General features: G+C 37.5%; 1 long non-coding RNA gene across 1 annotated transcript; it reads right to left on the reverse strand.

The window, feature by feature from the left end:
• Window positions 1–11,827: 11,827 nt before the first annotated feature.
• Window positions 11,828–12,169, reverse strand: LOC142225208 (uncharacterized). Its single transcript, XR_012719216.1, has 3 exons — window positions 12,127–12,169; window positions 11,944–12,067; window positions 11,828–11,880 (listed from the first exon to the last, which is right to left on the reverse strand). It is a non-coding gene; the product is annotated as an uncharacterized LOC142225208 (long non-coding RNA).
• Between the last annotated feature and the right edge of the window lie 236 nt (window positions 12,170–12,405).

Consider the following 12,405-nt stretch of genomic DNA (forward strand, 5'->3'; position numbering starts at 1 on the left):
TGAGATCTTCTTCTTCGTAAATACACTTTTCTAAGCTGCATTTCCCCATAGGGATACTTGCGAAGGTAACCGTGACCAGAGAGCGTCTGATTCATGCTGTGCGTCACTTCCATATATCTTCTCTCGCCATAAATGTGTGTCGCTTATAAGTCGGTGTGTCCCTCTGCCCTTTGTCTCATTCTCCATCGATCCTTCTATCAATCTCTGGCTACTTATTGGAAGTTTGGTATCAAGCTTGTCGCTCCTTGTTTTTTGGCCTCAAAAGCTTTTTGCCGTTCAAGCGCCTGGAGGTCTATTGGGATGGTTCCTAATATTATTAAAGCGTCGTTCTTTGATAATGTGTCGTATGTTGAAGTGATTCACAGAGCTGCAGTTTTCTGTACTGAAAGCAGCTTTTTCGGTCTAATTCGTCTTGGTTGCATCTAAAGAATTTATGCTCAAATCAAACGTGACTTCTTCATACGATGCAGATAATTGCGAATACGCGACCAGAGAGCGCCTGAGCCATGTAGTGCATAATTTCCCCATATTTTGTCTCTCTCGCCGTAATTGTATATTGGTTGGTCTGTCTGTCTATTTGCCCTTTGCCTCTTTCCTCTAGGGTTCCTGCCATTTATCACTGGTCTCTTATTGGATGTTCGCTACCAAGTTTATTACGCCTTGTTTTTTAGTCTCGAATATCTTTTGCCGTTCAATCGGCTGGAAACCTATTGGGATCATTCCTGCTATTACTAATGCACCTTCCCCTGATACTGTCCGGTATGCTGAAGTATTTCTTAGAGCTGCCGTTCTCGGTGCTGAAAGCAACATTTTCGCTTCAGGCCTCACATCCATAGAAGAGGCATCTCCATGAGTATCTCCATGAGTATAGAGTCATCTCCATGAGTATCCTTCCTCGGCTAAGAATAAGTACTCCAATCCTGCTCATCGTAATGAGAGTAGTACGATTGCCATAATAACAAGAATAATTGGCAACATTTTGGACATGTCAACAGGTGCTGAGTAAATTAATCACTAATATTAGTTTGTTTTTACTGGAAGCCTCAAAAAGGTGCACCTGCTAAAAGAGCCAAGGTTAGGTTATGGTTAGGTTATGTGGCAGTCCGATGTATCAGGCTCACTTAGACTATTCAGTCAATTGTGATACCACAGTGGTGAACTTCTCTCTTATCACTGAGTGCTGCCCGATTCCATGTTAATCTCAATGACAAGGGACCTCCTTTTTATAGCCGAGTCCGAATGGCGTTCCACATTCCAGTGAAACCACTTAGAGAAACTTTGAAAGAAATGTCACGAGCATTACTGAGGTGGGATAATCCACCGCTGATAAACTTTTTGGTGTTCCGTCGTAGCAGGAATCGAACCCACGACCTTGTGTATGCAAGGCGGGCATGCTAACCATTGCACCACGGTGGCTCCCAAGAGCCAATGAAAAAGTTACATTTGACATGTGACAAACAGGGATTTTGGCGTTTGTTTGCTTGAGATTTTTCCCAATAAAAGTTGGAAGAGGTATTTTCTGACCATTAAAAAACCATATAGGAAACCTATTTCGCAATGGTAGTTAGAAACCTAACCTAAGGTCAAACTCAGATTTCTTTCCCTCGGTACTCTTGATTCCTTCCTTATTCGATATGGGATCCGGTCGAACTGTGGCCATGTACGCGATTTCCAAAGATTTTTCCCGCACATGCCATAAAAGACAGATGAACTTAATAGGCTTGCTCACCGACCAAGGTCTCAGTCAGGTCTGTCTAGCCCAATACATACCAATCTTGTGTACCGATAATGTTATAATAATATATTCATTGCTACGGTAACTCCGATTCATGAAGATCAAATTCACAATTTACCTCGACGTACAATTTGAATTGAGCTCCGATCCAGATCGCAGTGATCCTTTCTTCGATCTCGCTCTGACGCCTGAAATGTATTCGAATGGTCGTACTCTCATTCTGGTCTTCATAGGCTCCTAGTAGGTAAAACACCGATATACCATGATATCGATTGCTCACAGTCCCAATTAAAAATGGGTTTCCCACGTTGCCATATTCCTAGATTTCCTTGAAATATAGCTAGATACTACGACTCCGAACACATAACGTCCACAGAGTAATTGGAGTCTGCTGGTATGTGTTATCCAAAGCCCCAAAACTCCTCGTGGATCGTTATCCCCGATAAAATACAGTGACCCCTGTACCTATGTCCTTTAACATCCGGTCAAATTGTGACCATCAAGGTACTGGTATCATCAGGTATCGATCAAACTCAGAGCCTCGCAAGCGTCTCCCGAAGTTCATCATCGTTTTCTACATCTCTTGCCGTCAAAGTAGCGGGTTACCCCGAAGTCAGACAAATTTAATTAGCTTGTATATCGACCAAGGTCCCCGTGAGGTCTTCGTGACCCATTATATGCTTAACTTGCATTCGTATAAATTTACAGTAACAAATCTATTGCCAAAGTAAATCCGCTTCTTCGATCAAGGTCACTGTCTAAATATGCCCCAAAAATACTATCTTTAACGGGTTGTGCTCCAATCAAGATCAAAGTAACTCATACTTATCAAAGCTCGCCCTGACCCATGATATCCATAGGAATGGTCACTATCTTATTCTCACGGTCCGAGTCTCACATAGGTTTCTCATGATGGCATTAGAGTCAGCTGACATTCGAAACCCCAGGATTCCTCTTGGATCGTTCGATTGGATAAAATGCAGACCGGGGAATATGATCAACTAACTGCAATAGTCTTGTCTTCCATATTCCAGTCTTCAGGCAGGGCTTTCTTTGTCGAATTTAGGTCACCAATCACCAACCTCCACCTTGCTTCCTATAAATCCTCCACCATTCCCTCATTTATAGATGCAACTAATGAAGCCGAAACAAAAATTTAAACCATGCATTTTCCTTCCTATGGCTTTCTATAGGATATCCAATCGAGCCTCCAATGTAGAGCGGCCAAAGGTGAGCGTCTGAGTTTTGTTTCTGATACCAACTCCGTGTTAGACCCATTATTTGCAGCTTTGGCTCGTCTCCACTATGGAAATTCTTCCTGAAATGTCTTCTTCACCGAGAAGGCTGATTTTCTATTCGAACTAAATGGTTTCACGAAATCAGCTCGCTACATTCCCTTACTTTTTAATCCCACTGTCAACAACATATGGACATGTCCATTAACGTCTGAACGGTATTAAGAAATGCCATGGTAAGGAAGACGAAAAAATAACATCCACCCTCTGATTTTTTCATAGAATTCGATTATGTGTTAATATTTGTGGTACATAGTGGATAACCACTGAAGAAGGATATGTCTGCTGGGGCGTTGGTGTAGTATACATCTATATTCCGGAGGGTAAGATGGAGATAAAATTAGATTTAGATGTGTTTCGTTTAGGGTGTGGTGACATGTTTTGCGGCAACCTCTTGCGGCACCCCTTGCTTAAGACAAATGAACCCATGAAGCCATTATCGAGATGGATTATGGATGGATCGATGATGAAACCATCAGCAAACTAAAATGCAAGCAACAAGGAATATGAATACTTATCTCTGGTATGTAATTTTTTTGTTTTGTTGTCGAAGAGAAAGTTGACAGAATGAAGCCCTCTCGACTTCAGTAGTCACGTCAACAAGTCGTCCGGAAACAAGTAAGAGAAGTCATTCGAATTGTATTTAACTCGTTCATAGTCGCAGGCGACAGGGGGTTGGTATATAGGGAGGCTATCTATGGCATTGAATATATAATAAATGCCGAAGGATTTAACCACAAAGTTTAGCATGACTTAGGAAGGAAGTATGATTATTATTCATCCTGGACACTAGGAAAAATTAAGCATGAACTATAGAATACCTAGGATAGGTTATGTAAGGTTGAGACGAGGATCTAGGGATCCTTGTCTGGTGTCCGACATACACAGTCTCACATAAGTTTACATACCCTTGAGGTTTTTACCTTATAACTAAACAAGTTTCTTGTTTTTGTTTATAATCCAGACTAAAAAAATCTTCTTGAAAATTGACAAATAGTTTGTTTTTCAAATTAATTTACAAAATCTATAGCATATATATGCATATTTTATTATATTTTATTAATTAAAGAAAATACTATTTCTTAAACTGTATGTAAACTTGTGTAAGACTGTGTATACCTGTACCAGTATACGGATTATTTGGCCATTACGTACTATTTACATCGTACACTTATATTCTTCTAGGGACATCATTATAAATGCGCCCTTCTCTATAGGTACTCCCAGCGCCCTTCTGAATGTCGTTGTACTCACTTTCTCTAGTCTTTTTATCTTTGGTTAGGAATCCATATGTCCTGCTACCCTCCCATGCCATAAAGAGAATTTCTGCTAGGCTAAGGAAAAATTTGCTTATAAGATATTCTGATTGGCAGATTCTAATTTTTGATATGAAGAGCTTTGGACAAATGTTTCTAAAATAGGACAGGTTTCAGTGGAATACTCTTTGAATTTTAATTGCATAGTTTAATAGAGCAGCTTCGAAAAGTTATAACTTCCCTTAGGGATTCATTTAATCCCTGTCCATCTACAAAACACAAGTGCTAAGCAGGGGAGCCACCGTGGTGCAATGGTTAGCATGCCCGCTACAAAACACAAGTGCTAAGCAGGGGAGCCACCGTGGTGCAATGGTTAGCATGCCCGCCTTGCATACACAAGGTCATGGGTTCGATTCCTGCTTCGACCGAACACCAAAAATTTTTCCAGCGGTGGATTATCCCACCTCAGTAATGCTGGTGACATTTCTGAGGGTTTCAAAGCTTCTCTAAGTGGTTTCACTGCAAGGTGGAACGCCGTTCGGACTCGGCTATAAAAAGAAGGTCCCTTTTCATTGAGCTTAACATGGAATCGGGCAGCACTCAGTGATAAGAGAGAAGTTCACCAATGTGGTATCACAATGGACTGAATAGTCTAAGTGAGCCTGATACATCGGGCTGCCACCTATCCTATCCTAACCTGAGCACTGGGCCTACAGTTCCCCCACTGTGTTCATCGGATCTAAAGTTATTCGTTGGTACAGCTCCCATGGAGTTCCCTCGCCGAAATCTCGGGATCAACATCTTTGGTTTGGAGTTCTTCGGATTTTGGTTTCCCCAATGAGTTCTTAAGATTCACAATTTCTCTATTGAATTCATAGAATATACAGTTCCCCCATTGAGCTACGAACTACAGTTCTCACTCTGAGTTTTTCAGAACCACAGTTCTCCACATCGCACACAGCATTGTATGCGGTTTTACCGGTACCCCACTGAATTTACCGGGTCTATAGTTCTTCCACTATATTCTTCGGATCTCAAGTTCTCTCACTGAGCACTTTGAATATGCAGTTACTACTGACCTAATGTTCCTTCATAGAGTTATTTGTACTCCCCTACAGAGTTCGCTTACTGTATTCTTCAGATCTATAGTTCCTTCATTTACTTCTGGGGATTTACAATGACTCCACAGTTCTAACTGAGTTTTTCGGACTCCCCTACGGAGTTCGCTCATTGAAATCTTAGGCCCTCATCAAAATCTTTGGTTTGTAGTTCTTTGGAGTTTAGCTTCCTCATTGAGTTCTTCAGATCTCCAGTTCTCTCACTAAATTCTTAGGATAGGCAATCCAAAGTTCATTGGATCGAGATTTTTTATTCAGATCCAGCATAGAGTTCTCCGGATTTTAGACCCTCTACAAAGTTCATGGGATCTGCAATTTACCGTTACCCCACTTTGTTCATCGGATCTACAGTCCCCCATTAAGTTCTTATGATCTTCAGTTTTCTTACTGAGTTCATGGGATATGCAATTGCTATTGAGTTTATCGGATATAAAGTTCCGATCGATCTTCGGATCTACCATTCTCACCGACTACCACGCGGAATTCCCTCACTGCAATCTTTGGATCAACTTTTCCTCTCAGTGTTGTTTAGATCTACAATCCCCCATCAAGATCTTTGATTATGAGTACCTTGGAGTTTAGCTTCCAAACTAAGTTCTTTGGATCTCCAGATATTTTCCTAAGTTGCAATTGGTACTGTGGATCTAAATTTGTCCCATCAAGATCTTTAGATCAGATCTCCAAGGTATTCGTCGCATTTTAGTTTCCTTATTAAATTCATTGGATCTATAGTTTATAAACTGAGGTATTCGGATCTATAGTTTCGCCACTTAGTTCTACGGATAAACAGTTCCCTCACTGATTTCTTCGGACCTGCAGTTCGTTAGACCTCACTGACTGCGATTTTCGGATCTTTAGTTCATTCACTGAATTCTTCACACTCCGCTAAGTTCTTCGGATCATCAGTTCGTCCACTGAATTCTTCGCAGTTCTTCATGGAGTTCATCAGATCGACAGATCTCTCTCTGAGCTTTTCGGATCATCAGTTCTCTTACTGCAGTTCACTCATAGAGTTCTTCGGATCTACAGTTCTCCTACTGAATTTTTCGAATCTTTAGTTCTCTTACTGAGTTCTTCGGACTCCCTCAGCGAGTTCCCCCACTGAAATCTTTGGATCTTCAGCACCCTTTATTAACGTCTTTGATTCAGATGCACAACGGAGTTCTTCGGATTTTCATTTCCCCATTGAATTCTTAGGATTTACAGTTCCCCTACCAAATTTCGGATCTGTAGTTCCCTCGCTTATTTTTCCGGATTTACAGTTCCTATGTAGACAAACTGAGTCCTCAGGACTCCCATACGGAGTTCCCACACTTAAATCTTTGGAACTACATCTCCTTTTTTGACTTGTTCAGATACAGTTCCACCACTGAGTTCTTGGGATATACAGTTCCACTACTCAGTTCTTCAGCTCTTTATTTATCCCAATTAGGTCTTGTGACTCTTCCAAGGAGTTCCCTCGCTGAAATTTTTGTATATACATTTCACTCACAGGGTTCGTTCCTATGTAGATAAGTTGGCAAATCACTTAGTTCTTAGAACTATCCCACGGAGTTTCCTCACTTAAATATTTCGATCTACAAATTCTTATTTGAATTCTTCGGATACAGTTCCGTCACCGAGTTCTTTGGATCTACAGTTTCCCCACTGAGTTCTTCAGCTCTCTATTTTTCCCAATCAGTTCTTGGGACTCTCCCAAGGTGTTCCCTCGCTGAAATCTTTGGATCTACATTTCACTCACAGGGTTCTACGGATCTACCAATGCGAATCCAATCAATACTTCGGAATTACTGTTACCTCACTGAATACTTCATATCAGTTCCTGAGTTCTGAGTTCTTCTCGTTTCTTTATAGATATGCTGACAATGAAGTCCATCCACAGCTTCTAGCGAACACAAGAAAACAACCATACTGCTACCGATACCGAAGCTATCTTCACTTTTATGAGCCATTTTCCAAGTTAATAAGAAACAAATGTAGCCAAACGCAGCGGATTATCCTCTGCTCAGTGAACCCAATGAACTACAATACGACGAAGTCAACAATTTCCAGCCTTTAAGTTTTAGAATATTAAGTAAAGAGTTAGGGAAATTTAACAGGTTTCGTGTGGAAATAGTTATATGTTATAGATAACTTAAGTTCCCATGGGAATTTGCCCGACCGATGAGGTTCCTATTATAATCACTATTAACCTAAGCTCCCACAAATATTCAATTCCTTGTGGTTATTGTTTGTACAATGGGTGTTGTCAATGTTTGCATTGTTTGTTGCAGAATCCCCAGGACGTCTTTTTTGTTTTCAATTAAACAGCTGCTCCCTTAGGGACTATAAGTAAAAATAAATAAAATGATGGCTCCTTCCGCATTTCTCAGAAATATTCATACTTTTGTTGGACAATAGTTCGATACCAACAAGTGGTAGTCAGATGAATACTCATAAATAGGTGCCCTTCGTGCTCTCGACTCCTATCTTTGAAAATATTTACACAGTCCTATCTATATACAGTGTGTGTATGTGTGTGTGCGTATGTAAATATTTATGTTGTATATACCGCAATATCCTTAAACGTTCACTTATGGAATATCTATGGCTTGTGACTTCATAGATTGTAAATATATGCGTGGGTGCTGGGAGGGGGTTATTGATGGCTATGTATGTGTTGTGCAGGCCAGAATTTTTATAAATATTCCGCTCAATATTAAAGCAAAACATCCATACAAATAACAATAACAACATTTACATAAATGCCCGCACTTATCAACATTCGCCATAGAATGAAGAATGATTAGCGCTTTCGACAATGGCACCACCCCAACCCCCTTCCACAATTCTCCTAGGCTATTTCTCCGGTTTCTATCTAAGCAAACATTTTTTTGTTGAAGTGACTATGACTTTTGTTTTTGTTCCACTCATTTTATAGCAAACCATCCTTCCATACTACCTCGCTTTGTTAATACAGACATTCATGTACACACATTACATATACATATTTATCAGACTATGGCAACAGGCGGTTTCAGTATGTCACAGTCACAGCCACCAAGCTATCAGGCAAATTAATTCTAAACGCAAACTCACCACTCATCAGAGTATGGATATACAGAGAGAGAGAGAACGTGTTAGCAATTCCACTGATGGAGCAATGAGCACCAACCACTACATATGTGGAGCTTTATTTACGGATTTCTCTTGAACTTGACGTGGGAGCCATGGAGAGTATTTTCTGAGCGACAGTCGGTTATTAAAGCACATCGGTTTGTATGGGTGTTCGTGAAGCCATCACTAACTGTTGCGTAAAAAGTTTGTTTTCATTTTATTTATGCGTCCACTAGGGTTGCCATATAAGATTACTTTTAAGGGCGGACATAACTTAAGAATAACCACAAATTAGTAATCTAATACATAGTATATAGTAATTAGTAGCTAAGAACATTAGGAATCTAGTATATAGTAGATGGGAACAGTCGGAATCTAGTAAATAGTTCATATGAAATAAAATTTGGACAAAATTTTCTATAGAAATAAAATTTGACAAAATTTTCTATAAAAATAAAATTTTCTTTGGAAATAAAATTTTGACAAAATTATCTATAGAAATAAAATTTAGCCAAAATGTTCAATAGAAATAAAAGTTTGCCAAAATTTTCAATAGAAATAAAGTTTTGACAAAAACTTCTATAGAAATAAGATTTCAACTAAATTTTCTATAGAAATAAAATTTTGACAAAATTTTCTCTAGAAATAAAATGTTGACAAACTTTTCTATAAAAATAAAATTTTGACAAACTTTTCTATAAAAATAAAATTTTGACAAAATTTTCTATAGAAATAAAATTTCGACAAAATTTTCTGTAGTAATAAAATTTCGACAAAATTTTCTATAGAAGTAAAATTTTGACAAAATTTTTTATAGAAATAAAATTTTGACAAAATTTTTTATAGAAGTAAAATTTTGACAAAATTTTTTACAGAAATAAAATTTTGCCAAATTTTCTATAGAAATAAAATTTTAACAATATTTTCTATAGAAATAAAATTTTGAAAAAGTTTTCAATAGAAATAAAATTTTGACAAAATTGTCTATAAAAATAAAATTTTGACAAAATTTTCTATAGAAATAAAATTTTGACAAAATTTTCCATAGAAATAGAATTTTGAAAAATTTTCTATACACCCAGAAAAAAGTGACCCCTTCTTTAAGTTAAAATGAACTTACTGTGAAGAACGATGTGATTTTCGTGGAAATTAGGTATAATGCATTCCATATATTAGTTAACATTTTCCTATATTTATTTACCACTATGCTACAGAATGAAAAAATTTAACTGATTTGAATTCATATATGGAATGAGTTTATTGAAATTTTTTCATTCATTTGGACAAATCTTACATATTTGTGGTAAAACTTTTACTTCATAATTAGAACTGCTTACCTTCGTTTTTAAATACAATTTTATTTATTTATATAAGCAATTTTAACTTCAATAAAAGACATGTTTTATTAATATATTGAATATATTTATTAAGAATCAACAGCATCGACTGGCCTTGAAATATTAGTTTATTATTCTACTATTTCCAATTTCCATGTAATGTCATCAACTGCAAAACGCTTTTTTTTATACCCTCCACCATAGGATGGGGGTATATTAACTTTGTCATTCCGTTTGTAACACATCGAAATATTGCTCTAAGACCCCATAAAGTATATATATTCTGGGTCGTGGTGAAATTCTGAGTCGATCTAAGCATGTCCGTCCGTCCGTCCGTCTGTCCGTCTGTCCGGCTGTCCGTCCGTCTGTGGAAATCACGCTAACTTCCGAACGAAACTAGCTATCGACTTGAAACTTGGCACAAATAGTTGTTATTGATGTAGGTCGGATGGTATTGAAAATGGGCCATATCGGCCCACGTTTACGTATAGCCCCCATATAAACCGATCCCCAAATTTGGCTTGCGGAGCCTTCCGGAGCAGAAAAATTCATCCGATCCGGTTGAAATTTGGTACGTGGTCTAAGTATACGGTCTCTAACAACTATGCCAAAATTGGTTCATATCGGTCCATAATTATATATAGCCCCCATATAAACCGATCCCCAGATTTGACCTCCGGAGCCTCTTGGAGGGGCAAAATTCATCCGATCCGGTTGAAATTTGGTACCTGATGTTAGTATACGGTCTCTAACAACCATGCAAAAATTGGTCCATATCGGTCCATAAGTATATATAGCTCCCATATAAACCGATCCCCAGATTTGACCTCCGGAGCCTCTTGGAGGAGCAAACTTCATCCTACCCGATTGAAATTTGGTACGTGGTGTTAGTATATGGTCTCTAACAACCATGCAAAAACTGGTCCATATCGGTCCATAATTATATATAGCTCCCATATAAACCGATCCCCAGATTTGACCTCCGGAGCCTCTTGGAGGGGTAAAATTCATCCGATCCGTTTGAAATTGTTTGCCTGATGTTAATATATGGTATCTAACAAGCCTGCAAAAATTGGTCCAAATCGGTCCATAATTATATAAAGCTCCCATATAAACCGATCCCCAGATTTGAACTCTGGAGCCTCTTGGATGAGCAAAATTCATCCGATCCAATTGAAATTTAGTACGTGGTGTTAGTATATGGTCTCTAACAACCATGCAAAAATTGGTCCATATCGGTCCATAATTATATATAGCTCCCATATAAACCGATCCCCAGATTTGACCTCCGGAGCCTCTTGGAGGAGCAAAAGTCATCCGATGCGGTTGAAATTTGGTACATTTCGTTAGTATATAGCCTCTAACAGCCACGTAAAAATTGTCAAATTTTATTACTATAGAAAGTTTTGTCAAAATTTCTATAGAAAGTTTTGTAAAAAGTTTATTTCTATAGAAATGTTTGTCAACATTTTATTTCCATAGAAAATTTTGTCAAAATTTTATTTCTATAGAAAATTTTGTAAAAAAATTATTTCTGTAGAAAATTTTGTCAACATTTTATTTCTATAGAAAATTTTGTCAACATTTTATTTTTATAGAAAATTTTGTCAAAATTTTATTGCTATAGAAAATTTTGTCAACATTTTACTTCCATAGAAAATTTTGTCAACATTTTATTTCTATAGAAAATTTTGTCAAGTTTTTATTTCTATAGAAAATTTTGTCAAACTGAATTATATACGTATATAATCGGCCTTTTTTTTTGTTTAATATATACCCCTTATGGACTAACTTACAATTTAGAAGACAGTGTTAAAAAGTTTTACGATACCTTGCCATCGGCAAGTGTTATCGCAACCCAAGTAATTCGATTGTAGATGACAGCCTTTAGTAGAAGTTCCTACGCAATCCATGGTGGAGGGTACATAAGATTCGGCCTGGCCGAACTTACGGCCGTATATACTTGTTTTTCTTCTTCTTGTACCCTTCACTTTTAATAAGTTGCTGCGTAACGATTTTGTCCTCCTTTTACAATTTCAATACCTACAAATTTAAAAAAATCATAAACCATTTTTGTTACAAAAGGTTAGCGTCACTGAATATTACCTGATAATTGAAGATTCCAAAATGAAGACAAATGAAAGGGTTGTTATTCTGCTGGTGTTTTCTTTCTTTATACACCATCACGAACATTGATAGATTTATTTTCAAAAAACGAACATTTTTCTCACTAATTTAAAATAATAATTATTTTATATATTTTATTTGTTACTTATTATATTATTTTACCATATTATTTTTTAACAATCTCTCCGTATACCACAACAACGCGATTCCAACTAAAAAAACAACCCACGCGCAAACATATCGATTACACCCACGCGCAAACACATCGATTACGATGACAGGTATCGATTACAGGTAGACAATAGAAATATAGGAAAATTTCCTATATTCTAACAAGTGTGTTTCCTTAAGTTTTGAAAGGATTGCATACTTCTTAGTACGAATGAACTAAAATATTTTTCTATGCCAAGTGTTGTTCGTATGTATGAAAAACTTTCTATT

The sequence above is a fragment of the Haematobia irritans genome, chromosome 2 (genome assembly GCF_050003625.1).
Source record: "Haematobia irritans isolate KBUSLIRL chromosome 2, ASM5000362v1, whole genome shotgun sequence".
NCBI classification, from domain to species: domain Eukaryota; kingdom Metazoa; phylum Arthropoda; class Insecta; order Diptera; family Muscidae; genus Haematobia; species Haematobia irritans.